General features: G+C 45.2%; 1 long non-coding RNA gene across 1 annotated transcript in view; it reads left to right on the forward strand.

Moving 5' to 3' along the window:
• Window positions 1-18981, forward strand: part of LOC129863253 (uncharacterized) — a 68580-nt gene that overhangs the window by 20308 nt on the left and 29291 nt on the right. Inside the window, exons 2-3 of the long non-coding RNA XR_008760953.1 lie at window positions 2511-2648; window positions 4490-4683. This is a non-coding gene — a long non-coding RNA (uncharacterized LOC129863253). The remainder of the gene's footprint in view (window positions 1-2510; window positions 2649-4489; window positions 4684-18981) is intronic.

Below are 18981 nucleotides of genomic sequence, written 5' to 3' on the forward strand. Positions count from 1 at the left end.
ATAATGAATATGAGTTTGAGGGGCTAAAATATTAAAGCTTTAAGCCTCTCAGTAAAAGCTTCACTCATACATAAGATATACTTAAACTCCAAATGGTTCTCCAGTAGATTATTAAATAAGGCTCATCCTTTGTTCAAAAATTGCCCTTTTGCCTTTATACAGATTCCAATTTATCAATTCTGACTAATTGAAAATGACATTTTGTTTAAAGTATGGCCCTTTCTTAAACAAGCCATACAAAGTTGGTTACAATTTCAGTTTTAACCTCCAGAAAAGATAGAACAAATATTACAACAAATGTTATGTTTCAACTCAAATATACTCATTAATGAAAAAACATTCTTTATAGATGTTTTTTATTGTATTATATTAATTCAGGATATTATGAATAGAAATGGAGGAGTTATGTCACATATGCAGTTATCGAAAATATATGGGAATATCTGCTCAATCCAAACTTACAACCAACTGATTGCAGTACTACCACAAAAATGGAGGAGGCAAGTGGAAAAGGGAGAAGGTAAGGAACTTGTTTGCCTGCCATATATTAAAGATTCAAATTGGCTGAAAGGAACTTACATAAATAGAAAAATATACCATTTTCATCTGAGGACAAAAATGTTGACAGCTGCACCATACAGGTTGCAAAATCAATGGGAGGAGATTTTCGATGTACCAATTCCATGGCATATGGTTTAAGATCTGGTACAAAAAACTACACTTGATTCAACACTTAGTGTTTTCAATTTAAATTATTATATACAATTATTGCCACCAGCTGAATGCTATATACAGTGGGGCAAAAAAGTATTCAGTCTTCCCAGCCTGGTGCAGGTCTACAATTTTGTTTCTGGTGTCCTTTGACAGCTCTTTGGTCTTGGCCATAGTGGAATTTGGAGTGTGACTGTTTGAGGTTGTGGACAGGTGTCTTTTATACTGATAACAAGTTCAAACAGGTGCCATTAATACAGGTAACGAGTGGAGGACAGAGGAACCTCTTAATAAAGAAGAAGTTATAGGTCTGTGAGAGCCAGAAATCTTGCTTGTTTGTAGGTGACCAAATACTTATTTTCCACCATAATTTGCAAATAAATTCATAAAAAATCCTACAATGTGATTTTCTGGATTTTTTCCCCCTCATTTTGTCTGTCATAGTTGAAGTGTACCTATGATGAAAATTACAGGCCTCTCTCATCTTTTTAAGTGGGAGAACTTGCACAATTGGTGGCTGACTAAATACTTTTTTGCCCCACTGTATATGGGGCATACAACAATCTCAGCTCTAGATTTTGCCGCGAAGAGACAGAATCAATAGATCATTTATTCTGGTATTGCCCTATGTAGCTTGTTTCTCGTCACAGGTTCATGGATGGTTAAAAAATCACAACATGCACTTAAAATTAACCTTACAAATAGCAGTTTTGGGCGATTTGGAAAGCCAGAGTCAGTCAGTAAATAATATAATAATACTAGTAGGAAAGGTTTTCATCTTTAGCTCACAATCTGTGGATAATATATACGATTAGAAAGGTTCAGAAATGTTGTAAAACATCACAGCACAATTGAAAAATATATGGCACATGGAAACCAAATGAGGGTGGTCTATGGTGATAGGTGGGATGGGCTGAGGGTTGGGATTAAAAATCTTATGTTTGGTAATGTATTATTGTTATGTGACTGCTTTATTTAAAAGGACCATGTATGTCAAATGGATATGTATATGCATGTATATGTAGCAAAAAAGTTGTAAAATAACTAAGATATTTGTCCTCCGAAGAGGGGGGGGGGGTGGTGGAGGGGTTAAATATATATATTTTTAAACATTTCATTTACTCTATGGCAGCATCCATGAGTTTGAATTTTCGAGCTCTGCTGGTAGATTTTGCGGTGACGTAGAGTCCCCATGAGTGACAGAACACTGAGCCAATCGCGGCGCAACTAGAGAACATTACCAACCCCTACGCTCTGTATTTCTGTCCCACCACCACCACAGAAAGCACTGATCTAGGCTGAAACACCTGCATTTTTTAGCTGCCTTACTCAAGAAAGCAAAAAAGAGACCATGTTTGTATGTAGCTTTATTAACTCAATATTACATTTTTTACATTGTTTGCAAACTGATATGTGACACTTGCCCTGAATGATGCGTCGCCACTGGGTTTGCGTAACATTGTAGCCTAGAGACCAACTCATGGCCAATTTCCAATAGCACCAAGAATAGAACATATTGAAGATGCAATATTAGATTATTTAAAAACTATCTTTGCTATGTAACTACTTTGTCAAAAAAAGTACCATGTACTGTATGTAAAATGTATATGTAAAACAAAGTTACTTTTGTCCTCTGAATAAATTATTATTGACCTCAGATCCCAGAGGCCAGAGTTATCATATTTTCCACCATATATATTTCTCCACATACCTAGTAGAATATGCAATTACACCCATTTAAAATTGATGGAGTGTTCTTCAAGACAGTAGGATTAATTTGTTTGTGTCTCCACTCACAGGTGGCCAGCTTGTCCCAGAGGGTAGCAGAGTTGGCCAGTCATCTGGCCAGGGGGGACAGAGAGAGGGGCTCCCTGAGCTCCCAGCTGGACGAGACCCTATGCAAACTCACATCACAGGAGCAGGACACCAGCAGCAAGGTACCGGAGACACCTTACTGCTGTCAACACCTAAAGAGGTTCCAGGTTGTAGCCTGTTGGTGGAATGGTTAAGCTGTTGAACTGGCAGTTGCAGACACAGTACACACTACTATCACAGAGTTTTCAAAACTTGAGAGTGATTTCAGTAACATTGTTGTAATGCATTTTAATGCCACTGGGTGGCACCAAAGCCTTGTTTATTTTAAAATATTATTTTGAAGTGTCAAGCTCTATGTAGGTCTAGGAGGCAGTTGAGTTTATTGAGGGTAGATCATTACAACTAGTGCTTAATTTGAACAGGATCCTGAGGCGCCTCTCACTTTTGGACGGTTTCGTTCCGGAAGCCATTTGCCAGGATTCGGTACCTCGTGGCATACAAAATAATTTTCACTGTTTGCAAATTAACAATTTGAATTAAATCAATCAGTTAATTCAAGTTGCCTCCTCTGTAATTCAGCTGCCCACTAAACAACGTAAAGTGAAAACGTGCCTGACATTCTAAGAATTGATTCATTGGGCCGCCTAATAATTGACAAATTAAGCAATGATTACAAACAACGCAATCATTATTTACTGAATGAAGACTGTGCAGTGATCTCCAATTAGGTCAATTCTGTCTCTTATTACTGCTCAATTTACAGTACTATATAGTTACCATCGCCCTCTCTGTCACACAAAAAAATTGCACAATATTTGTATTGATTGTGTGCTGGTGTCAGATGAAATGAAGGAATCTTAGAAAGTTGACTGTTCTCAGGTGTTTGTGTAAAACATTGACAGCCTCTCTCAATGTCTGCCTCATTATTTCTGTTCTTATTTGGGATTGATTTATGATTCATCCTCATTTGGGATTGATTTATGATTCATCCTTATTGGTCATGTTGAAAACATGAGGATGCCTTTCCCTTTTTCAAATTGGAGAACTTGGCATATCTGAGGTTATATGGTGTTGCAGTGTAACCGGTGTGAAATGGCTAGCTAGTTAGCTGGGTGCGCACTAATAGCGTTTCAATCGGCGACGTCACTTGCTCTGAGACCTTGAAGTAGTTGTTTCCATTGCAGCGAAAGTATTCACCCCCCTTACAACCTGGAATTTAAATTGATTTTTTTGGGGGGGGGGTTTATCATTTGATTTACACAACACGCCTACCACTTTGAAGATGCAAACTATTTTTTATTGTGAAACAAACAAGAAATAACACAAAAAAACTGAAAACAGCATTCATAACTATTCACCCCACCAAAGTTAATACTTTGTAGAGCCACCTTTTGCAGCAATTACAGCTGCAAGTCTCTTGGGGTATGTCTCTATAAGCTTGGCACATCTAGCCACTGGGATTTTGGCCCATTCTTCAAGGCAAAATTGATCCAGCTCCTTCAATTTGGATGGGTTCCGCTGGTGTACAGCAATCTTTAAGTCATACCACAGATTCTCAATTTGATTGAGGTCTGGGCTTTGACTAGGCTATTCCAAGACTGTCACGTTCTGACCTTAGTTCCTTTTTTATGTCTCTATTTTGGTTTGGTCAGGGCGTGAGTTGGGGTGGGCATTCTATGTTTTGTTCTATGTTTTGTATTTCTGTGTTTGGCCTGGTATGGTTCCCAATCAGAGGCAGCTGTCAATCGTTGTCTCTGATTGAGAACCATACTTAGGTAGCCTGTTTTCCCACTTTTGTTTGTGGGTGGTTTTCTGTGTCTTTGTTTTCACCATACAGAACTGTTTCGATTTTCATTTCTGTCATTCACTTTGTTATTTTGTATTTTTCGTGTTCTGATATAATAAATTATCATGGACACTTACAACGCTACATTTTGGTCCGATCCTTCATATTCCCCATCAGACGAGGACGTCAATCGTTACAGAACCACCCACCAACAAAGGACCAAGCAGCGGGGTTAGGAGGAGCAGCAATATCTGGAGAAATGGACATGGGAGGAGATATTGGACGGCAAGGCACCCTGGAGACAGGCTGGGGAATATCGCCGCCCCAAAGAAGAACTGGAGGCAGCTAAAGCTGAGCGGCGGTGATATGAGGTAAGGCAGCGCAACAGGCACGAGATGCAGCCCCCAAAAAAATTTGGGGGGAGGCACACGGGGAGATTGGTGGAGTCAGGCGGAGTCAGGCGATAGACCTGAGCCAACTCCCCGTGCTTACCGAAAGCAGCGCAGTACTGGTCAGGCACCGTGTTATGCGGTGAAGCGCACGGTGTCGCCAGTACGCGCTCATAGCCCGGAGCGCTATAGGCCAGCCCCCCGCAAGTGCCATGCGAGAGTGGGCATCCAGCCAGGGCGGATTGTGCCAGCCCAGCGTGTTTGGTCTCCGGTACGCCGTTTCGGCCCAGGGTATCCTGCGCCGGCTCTGCGTGCTGTGTCTCCGGGGCGCTGGGAGGGTGCAGTTCGCCCTATGTCTGCGCTCCGCCCGTGCCGGGCGAATGTGGGCATTGAGCCTAAGGGAGAGGTGCGAGTGGTATGCACCAGAGCTCCAGTGCTCTCCCCCAGCCCGGTTCAACCTGTGCCTGCACTCTGGAGGGTCCGGGCTAAAGTGGTCATCCAGCCTGGAGGAGTGGTGCCAAGGATGCGCACCAGGGCTCCAGTGCTCCCCCACAGCCCGGTCCATCCGGTGCCTCCTCTACGCACCAGGCCTCCTGTAGGTCTCCTGATATAATAAATTATCATGGACACTTACAACGCTGCATTTTGGTCCGATCCTTCATATTCCTCATCAGACGAGGACGACAATCGTTACAAAGACATTTAAATGTTTCCCCTTAAACCACTCAAGTGTTGCTTCAGCAGTATAATTAGGGTCATTGTCTTGCTGGAAGGTGAATCTCCGTCCCAGTCTCAAATCTCTGGAAGACTGAAACAGGTTTCCCAAAAGAATTTCCCTGTATTTAGCGCCATCCATCATTCCTTCAATTCTGACCAGTTTCCCAGTCCCTGACGATGAAAAACATCCCCACAGCATGATGCTGCCACCACCATGCTTCACTGTGGTGATGGTGTTCTTGGGGTGATGGGAGGTGTTGGGTTTGCTCCAGACATAGCGTTATCCTTGATGGCCAAAAAGCAACATTTTAGTCTCATCTGACCAGAGTACCTTCTTCCATATGTTTGGGGAGTCTCCCACATGCCTTTTGGCGAACACCAAACGTGTTTGCTTTTTTTTTCTTTAAGCAATGGCTTTTTTCTGGCCACTCCTCCATAAAGCCCATCTCTGTGGAATGTGTGGTTTAAAGTGGTCCGATGGACAGAGCTGTGGAGCTTTGTAGCTCCTTCAGGGTTGTCTTTGGTCTCTTTGTTGCCTCTGATTAATGCCCTCCTTGCCTGGTCCATGAGTTTTGGTGGGCGGCCCTCACTTGACAGGTTTGTTGTGGTGCCATATTCTTTAAATTTTTAATAATGGTTTTAATTGTGCTCTGTGGGATGTTCAAAGTTTCTGATATTTTTTTATAACCCAACCCTGATCTGTACTTCTCCACAACTTTGTCCCTGACCTGTTTGGAGAGCTGTCCTAATCCCCTACTCTGTTCAGCTCCTTCTGACAGCTGAGAAACTGTCCTAATCCCCTACTTTGTTCAGCTCCTTCTGACAGCTGAGAAACTGTCCTAATCCCCCCACTCTGTTCAGCTCCTTCTGACAGCGGAGTATCTGTCCTAATCTCCTACTCTGTTCAGCTTCTTCTGACAGCTGAGTATCTGTCCTAATCCCCTACTTTGTTCAGCTCCTTCTGACAGCTGAGAATCTGTCCTAATACCCTACTTTGTTCAGCTCCTTCTGACAGCTGAGAATCTGTCCTAATCCCCCCACTCTGTTCAGCTCCTTCTGACAGCTGAAGATCTGTCCTAATCATCCCACTCTGTTCAGCTCCTTCTGACAGCTGAAGATCTGTCCTAATCCCCCCACTCTGTTCAGCTCCTTCTGACAGCTGAAGATCTGTCCTAATCCCCTCACTCTGTTCAGCTCCTTCTGACAGTTGAGGATCTGTCCTAATCCCCCCACTCTGTTCAGCTCCTTCTGACAGCTGAGAATCTGTCCTAATCCCCTACTTTGTTCAGCTCCTTCTGACAGCTGAGAATCTGTCCTAATCCCCTACTATGTTCAGCTCCTTCTGACAGCTGAGGATCTGTCCTAATCCCCTACTCTGTTCAGCTCCTTCTGACAGCTGAGGATCTGTCCTAATCCCCTACTCTGTTCAGCTCCCTCTGCCAGTTGAGGATCTGTCCTAATCCCCCCACTCTGTTCAGCTCCTTCTGACAGTTGAGGATCTGTCCTAATCCCCCCACTCTGTTCAGCTCCTTCTGACAGTTGAGGATCTGTCCTAATCCCCCCACTCTGTTCAGCTCCTTCTGGCAGCTGAGGATCTGTCCTAATCCCCCCACTCTGTTCAGCTCCTTCTGACAGTTGAGAATCTTTCCTAATCCCCCCACTCTGTTCAACTCCTTCTGCAGCTGAGGATCTGTCCTAATCCCCCCACTCTGTTCAGCCTCTTTCTGACAGCTGAGGATCTGTCCTAATCCCCCCACTCTGTTCAGCTCCTTCTGACAGTTGAGGATCTGTCCTAATCCCCCCACTCTGTTCAGCTCCTTCTGACAGTTGAGAATCTGTCCTAATCCCCCCACTCTGTTCAGCTCCTTCTGACAGTTGAGGATCTGTCCTAATCCCCCCACTCTGTTCAGGTCCTTCTGACAGCTGAGGATCTGTCCTAATCCCCCCACTCTGTTCAGCTCCTTCTGACAGCTGAGGATCTGTCCTAATCCCCCCACTCTGTTCAGCTCCTTCTGACAGCTGAAGATCTGTCCAAATCCCCCCACTCTGTTCAGCTCCTTCTGACAGCTGAAGATCTGTCCTAATCCCCCCACTCTGTTCAGCTCCTTCTGACAGCTGAGGATCTGTCCTAATCCCCCCACTCTGTTCAGCTCCTTCTGACAGTTGAGAATCTGCCCTAATCCCCCCACTCTGTTCAGTTCCTTCTGACAGTTGATAATCTGTCCTAATCCCCCCACTCTGTTCAGCTCCTTCTGACAGTTGATAATCTGTCCTAATTCCCCCACTCTGTTCAGCTCCTTCTGCCAGTTGAGGATCTGTCCTAATCCCCCCACTCTGTTCAGCTCCTTCTGACAGCTGAAGATCTGTCCTAATCCCCTCACTCTGTTCAGCTCCTTCTGACAGTTGAGGATCTGTCCTAATCCCCCCACTCTGTTCAGCTCCTTCTGACAGCTGAGAATCTGTCCTAATCCCCTACTCTGTTCAGCTCCTTCTGACAGCTGAGAAACTGTCCTAATCCCCTACTTTGTTCAGCTCCTTCTGACAGCTGAGAAACTGTCCTAATCCCCCCACTCTGTTCAGCTCCTTCTGACAGCGGAGTATCTGTCCTAATCTCCTACTCTGTTCAGCTTCTTCTGACAGCTGAGTATCTGTCCTAATCCCCTACTTTGTTCAGCTCCTTCTGACAGCTGAGAATCTGTCCTAATACCCTACTTTGTTCAGCTCCTTCTGACAGCTGAGAATCTGTCCTAATCCCCCCACTCTGTTCAGCTCCTTCTGACAGCTGAAGATCTGTCCTAATCACCCCACTCTGTTCAGCTCCTTCTGACAGCTGAAGATCTGTCCTAATCCCCCCACTCTGTTCAGCTCCTTCTGACAGCTGAAGATCTGTCCTAATCCCCTCACTCTGTTCAGCTCCTTCTGACAGTTGAGGATCTGTCCTAATCCCCCCACTCTGTTCAGCTCCTTCTGACAGCTGAGAATCTGTCCTAATCCCCTACTTTGTTCAGCTCCTTCTGACAGCTGAGAATCTGTCCTAATCCCCTACTCTGTTCAGCTCCTTCTGACAGCTGAGGATCTGTCCTAATCCCCTACTCTGTTCAGCTCCTTCTGACAGCTGAGGATCTGTCCTAATCCCCTACTCTGTTCAGCTCCCTCTGCCAGTTGAGGATCTGTCCTAATCCCCCCACTCTGTTCAGCTCCTTCTGACAGTTGAGGATCTGTCCTAATCCCCCCACTCTGTTCAGCTCCTTCTGACAGTTGAGGATCTGTCCTAATCCCCCCACTCTGTTCAGCTCCTTCTGGCAGCTGAGGATCTGTCCTAATCCCCCCACTCTGTTCAGCTCCTTCTGACAGGTGAGAATCTTTCCTAATCCCCCCACTCTGTTCAACTCCTTCTGCAGCTGAGGATCTGTCCTAATCCCCCCACTCTGTTCAGCCTCTTTCTGACAGCTGAGGATCTGTCCTAATCCCCCCACTCTGTTCAGCTCCTTCTGACAGTTGAGGATCTGTCCTAATCCCCCCACTCTGTTCAGCTCCTTCTGACAGTTGAGAATCTGTCCTAATCCCCCCACTCTGTTCAGCTCCTTCTGACAGTTGAGGATCTGTCCTAATCCCACCACTCTGTTCAGGTCCTTCTGACAGCTGAGGATCTGTCCTAATCCCCCCACTCTGTTCAGCTCCTTCTGACAGCTGAGGATCTGTCCTAATCCCCCCACTCTGTTCAGCTCCTTCTGACAGCTGAAGATCTGTCCAAATCCCCCCACTCTGTTCAGCTCCTTCTGACAGCTGAAGATCTGTCCCAATCCCCCCACTCTGTTCAGCTCCTTCTGACAGCTGAGGATCTGTCCTAATCCCCCCACTCTGTTCAGCTCCTTCTGACAGTTGAGAATCTGCCCTAATCCCCCCACTCTGTTCAGTTCCTTCTGACAGTTGATAATCTGTCCTAATCCCCCCACTCTGTTCAGCTCCTTCTGACAGTTGATAATCTGTCCTAATCCCCCCACTCTGTTCAGCTCCTTCTGACAGTTGAGGATCTGTCCTAATCCCCCCACTCTGTTCAGCTCCTTCTGACAGCTGAGGATCTGTCCTAATCCCCCCACTCTGTTCAGCTCCTTCTGACAGCTGAGAATCTGTCCTAATCCCCCCACTCTGTTCAGCTCCTTCTGACAGCTGAAGATCTGTCCTAATCCCCTCACTCTGTTCAGCTCCTTCTGACAGCTGAGAATCTGTCCTAATCCGCTACTTTGTTCAGCTCCTTCTGACAGCTGAGAATCTGTCCTAATCCCCCCACTCTGTTCAGCTCCTTCTGACAGCTGAGTATCTGTCCTAATCCCCTACTTTGTTCAGCTCCTTCTGACAGCTGAGAATCTGTCCTAATCCCCTACTCTGTTCAGCTCCTTCTGACAGCTGAGGATCTGTCCTAATCCCCTACTCTGCTCAGCTCCTTCTGACAGCTGAGGATCTGTCCTAATCCCCTACTCTGTTCAGCTCCTTCTGACAGCTGAGGATCTGTCCTAATCCCCCCACTCTGTTCAGCTCCTTCTGACAGTTGAGGATCTGTCCTAATCCCCTACTCTGTTCAGCTCCTTCTGACAGTTGAGGATCTGTCCTAATCTCCTACTTTGTTCAGCTCCTTCTGACAGCTGAATATCTGTCCTAATCCCCTACTTTGTTCAGCTCCTTCTGACAGTTGAGGATCTGTCCTAATCCCCCCACTCTGTTCAGTTCCTTCTGACTGTTGAGGATCTGTCCTAATCCCCCCACTCTGTTCAGCTCCTTCTGGCAGCTGCGGATCTGTCCTAATCCCCTACTCTGTTCAGCTCCTTCTGACAGTTGAGGATCTGTCCTAATCCCCCCACTCTGTTCAGCTCCTTCTGACAGTTGAGAATCTGTCCTAATCCCCCTACTCTGTTCAGCTCCTTCTGACTGCTGAGGATCTGTCCTAATCCTCCTACTCTGTTCAGCTCCTTCTGGCAGCTGAGGATCTGTCCTAATTTCCCCACTCTGTGCAGATCCTTCTGACAGAAGAGGATCTGTCCTAATCCCCCACTCTATTCAGCTCCTTCTGACAGTTAAGGATCTGTCCTAATACCCCCCCCCCCACTGCGTTCAGCTCCTTCTGACAGAAGAGGATCTGTCCTAATCCCCCCACTCTGTTCAGCTCCTAGTCCCTTGGTTTGTTGGTTTGTTTACTCCTGTTTTTTTGTCGTTCCCCTTCCCTCCTCTGCTCTTCTCGGGGGACCCCATAGTGCGGGACAAAAAACATGCCTAAAAACCGACCAACACACTTGAACTCCCATCACTATTTCAAAACCTCTTTCTGTTTGGTGGTAATGATCTATACTGAGGCTTGGAAGGGAAACATACTGTACACCCCTGAATTCCCCCTCATTTCATCTACATTAAATGTTGCGTCCATTTTAATGTTGGTGTTTGCCAACTGTCGTTGGCAATGTGGGGCCCAGCGTTTGGATAGATTGATAATCATGTCCCTACTCGAAAGAGGGACCTGCAGGCGTAGACATGCACATCAAACTCCCAAATATTCATGATGCCTCTGTCATAGCAAACCCATACAAGCCGCCTACCTGTTTGTGGTGAACAGATGGACAGAACATTCTAGATACAGCACTCTCCGAGAAGGTACGGTCATCTGGCCAGTTCACTTGGTGGATCAGTGTTGTTTATGTGGTTAAATTGATAAGGAAACTACTTCACTCAGTGTGGTTTTATGACCATGCAGGCCCTACTGCCAGTCTGAGTCTGAGACAGCTATATTGATACTATTCACCCATTGCAGACGGCTGTGCCTGGCTCCTGTTAAAATTAACAAATTAACAAATAATGGTGCCGGAGGGTAGGCTGCCATTTTACGGGCTCCTAACAAACTATGCTATTTTGTTTGTTTTTTCGCATTGTTTGTAACTCATTTTGTACATAATGTTGCTGCTACCGTCTCTTATGACCAAAAAGAGCTTCTGGACATCAGAACAGCGATTACTCATCTCAAATGAGACAAATATGTTTTGTTTAATGACTCCGACACAAAGAATATACTGCTTTGTCAAGACAAGGCTCAAATCCATGTCATCAGTGTGAAGAAAAGACGGAGGAATAGGGGGAGGAGGGCATGGTGCCTTGTAAGAATTCACCGTTGAGTAGGTAAACCACCACTTCCCTGCGTATTATTGGCCAACGTGCAATCATTGGAAAACAAACTGGAAGATCTACGATTAAGACTATCCTACCAACGGAACATTAAAAACTGTAATATCCTATGTTACACTGAGACGTGGCTGAACGACAAGACGGATAATATAGAGCTGGCTGGCTTCTCCATGCATCGGCAGGACAGAACAGCTACGTCTGAGGTTGAATACCTCATGATAAGCTGTAGACCACACTATCTACCAAGAGAGTTCTCATCTGTATTATTCGTAACCATCTATTTACCACCACAAACCGATGCTGGCACTAAGACCGCACTCAACTAGGCCATAAGCAAACAAGAAAATGCTCATCCAGAAGTGGCGCTCCTAGTGGCCGGGGACTTTAATGCAGGCAAACTTAAATCTGTTTTACCTCATTTCTACCATCATGTCACATGTGCAAACAGAGGTAAAAAAAACTCTAGACCACCTTTACTCCACACACAGAGACGCATACAAAGAGAAGAGGTATTCGGAGTGGACTACTAGTCCAACTCAGGAGGCGTGCACACCATCCACCACTTCCGAGTATATTATTCGCTGATGTTCTGTCTCTGGATAATAAAGTAGATGAGCTCAGGGCGAGTATCTCCTTCCAGAGGGATTTCATGGATTGTAACATACTCTGTTTCACGGAAACATGGCTTTCTCGGGATATACTGTCCCCATCCATTCAGCCATCTGGGTTCTCAGTACATCTCGCAGACAGAAATAAAGACCTCTCCGCGAAGAAGAAAGGCGAGGGTGTATGTTTCATGGTTAACCACTCATGGTGTGATTGTGATAACCTACAGAAACTCAAGTATTTTTGTTCACCCAACCTAGAATACCTCACAATCAAATGCTAACAACATTACCTGCCAAGAGAATTCTCTTTGGTTATAGTCACAGGCGTGTATATTCCCCCTCAAGCCGATACCATGACGGCCCTCAAAGAACTGCACTGGACTTTATGCAAACTGGAAACCAGATATCCTGAAGCCATATTTATTGTAGCTGGGGATTTTAACAAAGCAAATTTAAGGAAAACACTACCGAAGTTCTACCAACTCATTGACTGTAGTACTCGAGCTTGTAAAACAGTTGACCACTGCTACTCAACTTTTCGAAATACCTACAAGGCCCTCCCTTTGGAAAATCTGATCACGACTCCATTTTGCTACTCCTTTCCTATAGGCAGAAACTCAAACAGGAAGTACCCGTGCTAAGGTCTATTCAACGCTGGTCTGACCAATAGGAATCCATGCTTCAAGACCATATTGATCACGTGGACTGCGATATGTTCCGGGTAGCTTCGGAGAATAACATTGACGAATACATGGATACGGTGACTGGGTTCATCAGGAAGTATATAGGAGATATTGTACCCACTGTGACTATTAAAACCTACCAAAATCAGAAACCGTGGATAGATGGCAGCATTTGCGCAAAACTGAAAGCGCAAACCACCGCATTTAACCATGGCAAGGTGACTGGGAATATGGCCGAATACAAACAGTGTAGTGTCATAACTCTCCTGTGACCATCTGAAGGATCAGGTTACAGTGGGTCCGCTCTACAGTGGGCTCTCTCCCGTAGAGGGGGGAGACCGGGAAGTCGGCTGTTTTATGGCAGTCGTAAAATATGCTGCCTCTATGCTCTGTAGTGTTCGAGTTTGGAATGTAAACTGTGGAAACAGAGAGACACTTGGACAATCAAAAGTTTTTATAATTAAACAATATTTATATATTTGAGAATGTGGGAATGGTCCCAAGACATACACTCGTCAATATGTAAACTGTAATTTCTTTTCGAAAGAGAGGTTGTTCATATTCAAAGTATTAGCAATTTATATGAGTGTAGTTATCAGCTATGAGTCTCTCGCTCTTGAGCGGTGCCCACCCCCTTTCCTTTGTCTACCAAGCCGTCATATTGGTTTTGTCCACTAGGGACTTTTTCTTTATCATGTAGTAACCCATGTATGAACTAGTTGTGTTTGATTATGTAATTCTGTGATTGTTTAAGTTAGTTAGTAAATAAACAATTGAAGCAATTTATGAACCTAAATTAATAATTTAGGTAGGGCCCATTCGATCAACACATGGTGCCCTGTGTTAGGAATCTAAGATAGAATGAGGCATTTATTTTGATTCAGCCTATATAAAATTGGAAAGCAGATTGCATCATGCACTCAGATTATGTTATACAACATGGGAGTTGTAGACAGGATTTGTTGACGTGTGCTGCATTTGAACAATACAAGGAGGTTCCCTCCGTCTTGTTTCTCTGACATAGTCAGTGTTGGGTTAGAATACATTTTTAGTGCTAGGACACGATCCAGCTAATTATAGAAGTTTGACAAATAGATGCGTTGGGCCAAAGGTGCTACTTCTGTCTCTCGTGTTTCATTCGTGAGGAGACCACTTTGTATTCCGTTGTTTTCCACGCGTTCTGGTTAAAACATCGCAAAAATAATGCCGAAAAGGGTTTGATCGTAAGACATTATTAGGAAAACCATTCCCTTGTTTAAAGGGATCCTATGTTATGCTTGAAAGTGTACAAAGTAGGATTAGATTGCACGAGATGCAACAGCTAACAAAGGGAGAGCAACCATTTTGTTATTCCTGTGTCAATTTGAAATTCCTCTGTCTTGGGCGACAGAAGTCCTGTCCTTTGTACTTCAGGGTCAGGGTAGGCAGAGGTCGGTAATCCAGAGGGCGGCAGAGGTACAGATCGGCAGGCAGGGTCAGGGACAGGCAGAGTGGTCAGGCAGGTGGGCTCAGAGTCAGGACAGGCAAGGGTCAAAACCAGGAGGACAGGAAAAGAGAGACTGGGAAAAACAGGAGCTGAGACACAAACGCTGGTTGACTCGGAACAAACGAGACGAACTGGCAGACAAACAGAGAACACAGGAATAAGTACACAGGTGATAATGGGGAGATGGGCGACACCTGGAGGGGGGTGGAGACAATCACAAAGACAGGTGAAACAGATCAGATCAGCGTTGAGGGATGACGCACAACAACAGTTTCTACCACGAAACCATGACTCCAATAACCACCGTGGTTGAAATAACTGTAATAACTGTACGTCGCCATCGAAACAACTACCACTACAATCGACCGGTTCACTACGTTCCTACACCCAACACACACAAAGTATCAGAGCACAAGCGTAACAAATGGTGAAAGGACGGTCAAAACGTAGACCAGTGTTCTCTGGAAGTTCCACTACATGAAGAACTGAAGCGAGAAAGATTTGAGAAAAGGGTAAAAGATAAGTCACAAGGACTAGATGGGGATTTGTCGGACACCAGGTCCACAGGAATTAACACCCTTAGCAAGGATGTTAAAAATCTAATTTCTCCCTCTCTCACTCGAGACCCTATCCAGGGCCCGCTCGATCAAGAAACAAGCCCACAGGCTTTGTCTATAGACTCTGATACAAAGGTTGCAAAGAAACATATCAAAAGCTTCGCTAAAGCCAAGCCCACTCAAAATCCGAAAAGTTGATCTGCTTTCACCTTGAACAGAAATAGTACATCACGTCGTTGCGAACGACCACTCCACTTTGTGGGGAATATGTCCACTAACCACGAATCTAAACGCCCGTACCTGGAAACAGTCCTGGAGGACTGCTTAACTTGTCATGCACTAATTGATTTGGGTGCGACAATATCGCTCATCTCTCAAACATTGTTCAATGATCTCAAAATGGCTTTGAAGCCACCTAAACGTCGGTTAAAAGTGGAACGATGTGAAACTACACTTCAAGGTTTCACTCAGACTACCTCGACTCTCACATTTGAGAATCATGCTGAAACTACACTTCCAGAACATATCATTCGTTCACCCTGTGTATGTTACCAGGCTTGAAACTGAACCCCTGCTACTCGGAGCAGACTTGATGGATTGGTTACAACCATGTATAGTCACAGGTCACTGTGCCTTCTCCACTGACCACACTGTCTTCCCCGAACGCTAGCTACAATGCAGTCATTCACGAGGGATGTCTGTAAAAAGCACCCCTTGGGAAAAAGACCTTTCGAAACCTCTTGGTGCAGAATCCAATGCAAGGAGATATTATGATATCTCGACATATTCCATCAGCAAACCAGATTGACCATTATTTTTATGATTTCGAGCCAGGAGTCTCTGTGAGTGAGCAACTTCCCTCCTCCTTGAAGTCGTGCAATACTGTAGTTGAGATGAACTTCTCTTGCCCTACGTAAACGTCCGCAAGCACTGCAGGCGTCTCAGCAAGTAAAACATTGACGCGTAGAGTGTACTCTGCTTCCGATGATACATCTTCCACTATGTGGGGGACTGTCACCCCTTACAATGACACTAATGGTGTCAGTGGCTGAACTGACCTGATGACTCCCGCTGGTGAAACACTTTGCAATATCACAGACAGATATCCTTGTATCAGTTCGCAGGCACTGAAAAGGTTTCCACACACGGACGCTGTGGTGACTGACAGGCCTCGACAGCCACTGAGCGTTTTGAAGCATAAACACCAGAAGATTTGGTTGAAAGGTTACTGCCATTCTCATAGCAATGCGGCCGCTGACAACTCATACATGGGGTCCGATTTTTTCCTTTGTGCCTCGGATACCAACACCAACCGCTGGTGGGGAGGTCCCGAGATACAAAGGGGAGAACACAAGCCCAGACCCATGTTGAGCCTCATCGAGGCCGTTGGGGGGTTGAGACTGTGTGCAACACTGTACTAGGCCGCCAGAGCAGAAAACAAATCTAGTTGTAAGCTCCCCTATGAGAACAGTGAGGAGCAGACAGGCCCCTAGGTGGGGATAATCTTTGAACACATCTAAGATATTACTGAGGTGTACCACACTGGTCGTAAAATAAGTCCAGTGGACTTCCACCTCCAAAACAAATGGCAAAAGTAGTGATACCTTGCCAAGTGTAGGTTCAACTACAATACAACTAGTAAAGTGCTCTAGTCATGTGTTCCGGTGGATAATATTTCAGAATAAATCGGTAGGATAACTGGTCCCCTTGAGCACCAGTACCAATACCAGCACAGTCAGTCCAGCAACAATCAGTAAGAGGATTAGAGACCTCACAAGTCAAATTGCTATTGATAACAGCGACAGAGGAGTTAGTAATCACCCAGATTGCAACAAGTGTAAGAGAATCTCCAGAACACTCTTCTGATGGTCAACACACATGCCACTAATAAAGAGAACCCTCCATTCAGGAGGAAAGTTATTAGAAGTCATGAACCATGATCACACCTCGTACGACTGGTTCAGTGCTTAGAGAGTACTTCCGTTGTGAGGTTAGCTCCTCCGTGGATAACATAACTATAAAAAATACTCCTTCATACCTATCACCACTACAATGGCAAAACTACTACAGGTCCCCTTAACACATGTCTTACACAAGAGTAAGCACAAACACACATGTACAACAGAACATTTAACGAGGATTTATGCTCGGATCACTTAAAGGTGCGAGCAAAATACTAACCTTAGTAAAGTTGAAAATATACTTTGAGGCCTTTGACTCTACAGCTACAGTACTCACCAGTTTCTCCACAGAGGTCCATAAGTCATCCCTGTAGACTGCCCGAAGCTGGTGCCTTGCAGCTGTAGACTTATCATGTAGTTATCAACTTAGGATAGTGTCCTAAGCAATTTCGGAACACCCTAGATATGACATTAGACAATGCCATGATAGGGTCATTTGCCAAGACCTTAAACATATGTAGAATACAGTCCAATTAGTACCGGAGTGCCAAGTCTAGGACCAAAACGCTCCTGAACATCTTCGACCCCAAAGCCATAAGACTGCTGAACAATTCATCAAATGGCCCCCTGGACTATTTACATTGACCCCCCCCCCCCTCCCCTTGTTTTACACTGCTGCTACTCGCTGTTCATTATCTATGCATAGTCACTCTACAAATGACCTCAACTAACCTGTACCCCTGCACATTGACTCTGTACCGGTACCCCCCTGTATATAGGTATTGTTATTTTAATCTGTTACTATTTGTTTTATTTTAGTTTATATAGTAAATATTTACTTAACTCTATTTTCTTAAAACGGCATTGTTGGTTAAGGGTTTGTAAGTAAGCATTTCCCGGTAAGGTTGTATTCATGTGACAAATGACACAGGATTTTGATTTGAATAATACCATACAGAGATTTGAACCCACACAGACATTGAAGGATATCCATTTATCTTATTTTCCAGTTGATGTGACACAGACACCTTGGCTACACTATGAACTATCTGAGAAGCCCTATCTCTCCTTAGTGTGACCTTCCACCCCTACAGCAGCAGGAACCATTTAGGCTACAGAAACAAAGCGACCCACCAGTGTGCCTGTGATCAAAAGTTTAGCACTTGAACTCAGAATTCCATTAAACATGACATGTTGCTCTGCCCTCTCGCTCTCTCGCTCTCTCTCTTTTTACTTCTCTCTCTCACATTGTTTTTTCTTTCTCTCACCCTCTCTCTTTTCTCTCTTTCTCTCTATCTCTCTTCTGTTAGTATGGAGAGGGGAAAACAGGCCCTGAAAGGGTGGGAATATGAAAATGAATGAAATAGTGAACAGGTGCAGGTAGATGCCAAAGGGAGATTTCTGTGGAGAACCAAACTGCTGCAAACCAAGTCAGTGGGAGGTGGTTGTACACTCAGAGGCAGGATAAAAGAGCCAGTGGCACACAGGCCTCGCTCTTGTCAAAGTAGTAGCAATGAAATCCTGTCCACTGCTAGCCGAGAGAACCTGTGTTAACACTTTGGTGTAAGCGCAGGCGCCGGCGCTGCCAGGTAGGAGGGCGGGCACTGAGTGGGAGCTGGGCAGCAGCCATCTTGTTCAGGAGCAGATGGTGGCAAGGCTGGCAGGGGAGAGGCTGCTTAGCAGAACTAATCAGACAGTAACGGATAGGGCAGCTGGGAAGCCTGGCAGCCAGGCGGGAGTGTGCAGGAGAACTGCAGAGTGTCATGATGTTGACAGTGGTGTGCCCATTGGCCTGGGATGAGACCTTTCCATGTCTTCTCGCCTCTCTGTTGGGTGCCCCTCTCCCTGCCACTGTGCCTCACCGCCTCAGCCAGCCTGGCCCTCTCACGTGGCAAGGTACAAATACCAACCTGCTCCAGAGAATGTCCTCTCTCTCTCTCTCTCTCTCTGTCTCTCTCTCTGTCTCTCTCTCTGTCTCTCTCGCTCTCTCTCTCTCTCTGTCTCTCTCTCTCTCTCTCTGTCTCTATCTGTTTCTCTATCTATCTGTCTCTCTCCTCTTTCTATCTCTCTCTTTCTCTGTCTCTCTCTATCTCTCTCTCCTCTCTCTCTCTCTCTCTCTCTCTGTCTCTCTCCTCTTTCTCTCTCTCTCTCTCTCTCTCT

The sequence above is a fragment of the Salvelinus fontinalis genome, chromosome 1 (genome assembly GCF_029448725.1).
Source record: "Salvelinus fontinalis isolate EN_2023a chromosome 1, ASM2944872v1, whole genome shotgun sequence".
Taxonomy (NCBI): domain Eukaryota; kingdom Metazoa; phylum Chordata; class Actinopteri; order Salmoniformes; family Salmonidae; genus Salvelinus; species Salvelinus fontinalis.